Consider the following 4,385-nt stretch of genomic DNA (forward strand, 5'->3'; position numbering starts at 1 on the left):
CTTTTATCTGGTGATTGATTGCCAATTCCTCGATTTCGAGGATGATCTCTGCTACAGATTTACACAGCAGTCTGATCCTGGAACCACAAATCTGCCAGCAGTAGGTATAGACGTTTTGTGGCAGGCCAGAGGCTGTAGGTTCCTTGCGTTACAGCCAAACACAATAAAGTAATTCAATACAAAAATGCAAGCCAAATATAAGAAAGCAAACCAGTAAATAAGGGCGGAATATAATAAAGTAAGCCAGTGGGTCGGCCCTATGGGCTACAGTAGGCATAGGCACCAACTCCAGTGCAATATCCTAGCTTAACCCTAATTTTGATGATGAAAAGTTCTGTCTCCAGGCCATTACAGAGAACCATGGCAGTCATCTACGGAGAAGCCTTAGGACCTTAATAAATTTTGGAGGGCAGCCAAATCTGGCCAGAACCTTCCACAGGACTTCATGATTGACAGAGTCAAAGGCCTTTGTCAGATAGATGAAAGCCACATACAGGTCCTGATTTTGCTCCCGAGACTTGTCCTGGATTTGAACTCTGGTATCTAATGTGGATCAATGACTTCTCATCCATGATTTAACATATGGTATTGGGTTCCAGGAACTTAGTGGTTTTCCCAACAAATTGATGGTCATAAAGCTTGAGATATGTTTAATTGTTAAAATCACCCTTTTATCACTACAAATAATATTCATCAACAAAAAAGGTCTTTCTGCTTCTGCAGAACTAATTGCAATTGTGTTCATAATTTGCTTTGCTTTCCTTATTGTTTCTGGATCAGGAAGATTTTTTGATTGAATGTTATTTTCTACATAGTCACGAAAATCATTTAAATCAACTACAAATTTTATGAATTTACTTATTTCATGCAGTTTTTCTTCTCCTGATTTCCAGGGTAACCTGACTTCTTCAGCATTCCATGAAGTGGGATCCATAATATTGAATAATTCAACTATTTTAGGTGTATTCCAAGAATGACCTAAATTATCTTCTTTATATTTGATGTGGTTTTCGTTTAATAATCTTGCCTTCATTTTTTCAATAATGCACTCTACTATTTTTCTTGTGGCAGTGATTTAAACCTTACATTATCTTCAAACTCCATGCATTTAAAAGCATCACGTTCTATCCTTTCACTAATTTTATTTTGGTGTATACCAAAACTATCTTTTAATTATATGAAAAAAACAATCTTTTGTTTGATTAGCTTATCTGCCTTTGTTAAACTCAATTGTTTCGCTCACAGTGTATTTGATAATCATGAAAGTTTGTCCAAAATGTCAATCATTAATGCCAAGTCTTTTTAAAAAAATCTTCATTTTTCCAATCTTTTTGCCATGCCAGAAAATTTCTGATTTTTGGAAAAGTAAATATAAAGACCTGGATAAGCTCTCCAGACTGCTTTGACAGCTTTGAGGCTACAAGAAGCCCATCGTGGACCAAAAACATGGCCTATTTTGATTATTTCAATATACAGTTCTTCAGAAACTTGTTTAAGTTCAAACTGACTTTTATTTGACTGATGAAAAATTGCATAGATCTTGTCCAAAAAATTCTTGAAATGGCTTATTTCATTGATATCACTTATAGCATTATCTAAAGCCACTTGTAGCCGATGATTCAAACAATGCCAAATTATAATGTTTGGAAAATCTTGAATCAGTCTTGTAGCAACTCCAGATTTATTTCCAAGCATGGTTCTCGCGCCATCAGAACAAAATCCGATTAAATTTTTCTTTAAATATTCTGTGTCAAATCTTGTATCAGTTAATATATGTCTCAAAGCATTATAAATATTTTCTACTTCTGTTGATTCTAATTCCACTAAATCAAGAAAAATTGTTGGTGAAGAATCTTGTAATTCATATTTTAGAAGAATTACAAGCACAGTTTTACTTGAAATAATATACATTTTTGAATAGTTTTCGAAGATTTTACTAAAAATTTGTTTTCCTATTAATTCAGCAATATGTTCTACAATTCTGATGGCTGAAAATAGAGAATGTAGGCAGTTCCCTAAATCAGTTTCATTCTTAATTTGTAGCTTTACTTCATCCTCCATATCTGACATTGGTCAGTTTCTTTTTACTAAGCTGTAAATGATGTTGAAAATTTTGCTGATTATTGGAATATTTTTTTTCAGTAAGTTTATCAATCACTGTAGTAAGAGGTTCTTTTTTAGATTCATTTAAAATATGTATAACTCTCAAATGAGAGCTAGATTCGAAATGTTCTTTTATTTTTTTCTTAATGAAGCTTGTTGACTTTTTTTTTAATCAGTTCCAGATGCTTTAATGGTACACTTTTGCCATTCCAAAGAAATGTGTAAAGATTTTCCTCCAAGGACCCCCAAATGTGACATCTTTGCACACTGGGAACAGCCAAGTTTTTTGCCTTCAATTATCAACCCATTATATTTCTTCTAAAAATATTGTGGCTGCTCGGAAGTCCAACAATCAGGTACTACATTTTCACAATCATGTAAATCCTGTTCCATTGTGGACACATTTTCAGGTGATTCAACATTTAAGATATTTTCATCCCCAAAATTGTCATTGGCGTTTTCAGTATTTAAATCATTATTTTCACTACTAGAACTACTAACTAATGATTTTGTCATTTTACTGGAAAACCAATCACTAATGCTTTTCTGGCGTTTCATTATCAAGGGTAAATAATATTGAATAGAACACTTTAATCTTTGAATAAGAGTCCAGTTAGTATTAAACACCAAAATATCACACACAATTTACTAGAAACAAATGACCAGTCATAGTCGGTCTGTGGTGAATTGTATAGAAAACAGTTGCACAAGTGCACAAACGAGGCAAGTGCGACTTCAATTAATTAACACAAGAAACAAGATGTTTCTGTCTGTCTCTCTCTCTCTTTCAACAGGACGAACTTTGGCAGTGATGACATTTGACTCACATGCACATATCAACATAACGAACAAGGCAAGTGTGATCCTGTTAATAAAATAATAAACTAGACCAGGGGTGGATAAACTTTTTGGCCTGAGGGCCACATTGGCGGGGCCGGTTTTAGGCCGATTCCACCAATGCCCCCGAATCGGGCTCCCTGCCTAAGAGGACCCCGTGCCCAGTGAGAATCCCTTCCCTGGCTAGAGGTGCCTTTTTAATTTTTACTAACCCGACGGTGCTCCGGGTCTTTGGCGGGTTCTTTGGGGTCCGCTTGAGGCTCTGAGAACTGCAACAGGCAGCTTGTTTGCAGAAAGTGACCTAGACGGAATGTGCAGATACTTGTATGGCTGCAACCGTCTGCAAACTCCACAGCTAGTTGCTGCCAGCCAGCCTGACGGCCACCGGGCACATCACAGCCAAGTGCTACCAGGGCACAGGCTGCTCCATTTGGCTTACCAGGACAGGGGCACGGACCCTACCCCGCTAGCCACCGCTCGCCTTACCAAACGCTGCTGCAGGAGAGGTCTGAACCCACCCAGAGGCAGAACTGGGGGCTGATTTTCCCCTGGAGGATAAAACGAGCCCCCTCCACACACACCCTGTCTTGGGTCCACCCTTCCCTCCTGCCCTCATCATACAGGCTCCTCCAGGATTTGCAGCAAATTCCAGAGTCAGTGGAAAGTCTGAGTCCCCTTAGGAGGTTTATAAATTACAGCTCAGCAAACAAGCTGCTGGCTGCCAGAAGCCCTAGGCAGCCAACCCAAGGCACAACAGCTACACAACCCCTACACTGCGCAATGCCCCCATCTACACCACACTCAACAAACAATCCATTGTGCTGCAAGAACCTTGTGCAGGCCCAGCAGAGCATACAGCAGCCCCAGCAACACAAGCCCAACACACTGTACACAGCCCTTCTCCCACACACACCATAAGTGACCTGAACTGCACAACCCCAAGCATTATACTTCTCGCCCCAGCGCACAACCCCCAGCCCTCACACCTACCACTGTGCAGACCCTCTCCCAGCCGCACAACTCCCCTGCTATACAGCCGCCCCACAACACACAACTCCGGTGGACCGGAGCTGTTTGCCCACTTGCCCAACCCTTTAACAGCCGGTTCTCCACCGGCATCTAATTTTAACAACCGGTTCTTGTGAACTGGTGGGAACCGGCTCCAGCTCACCACTGCCCTTTTCTATAAAAACTCTTTGTTATTACGTAGTCCCCATAGCAGACAGCTATTCTCCACAGATACTGTTTCAGGAAACTGGAGTTAAGGACTATGATGCTCTTTGGTTATATGATTTGGCCACTCTGGCAGTGCACAGTGCATCATCTTAACCAAAAGGGGGTCTTTTCTAGTTTCCAGAGCAATTTCCTTAGTTGGCAAAGCCAAGCCATCTAGGAAAGTAATTCTATACAGAGAATTTACTTCTGTTTCCCCATGTAAAGGGGCA

At 39.9% G+C, this 4,385-nt stretch overlaps 1 pseudogene; it reads right to left on the minus strand.

Moving 5' to 3' along the window:
• Positions 1-1,257: 1,257 nt before the first annotated feature.
• Positions 1,258-2,529, minus strand: LOC116822240 (E3 SUMO-protein ligase KIAA1586-like; annotated as a pseudogene).
• Positions 2,530-4,385: the final 1,856 nt, after the last annotated feature.

Source organism: Chelonoidis abingdonii, chromosome 5, assembly GCF_003597395.2.
Source record: "Chelonoidis abingdonii isolate Lonesome George chromosome 5, CheloAbing_2.0, whole genome shotgun sequence".
NCBI classification, from domain to species: domain Eukaryota; kingdom Metazoa; phylum Chordata; order Testudines; family Testudinidae; genus Chelonoidis; species Chelonoidis abingdonii.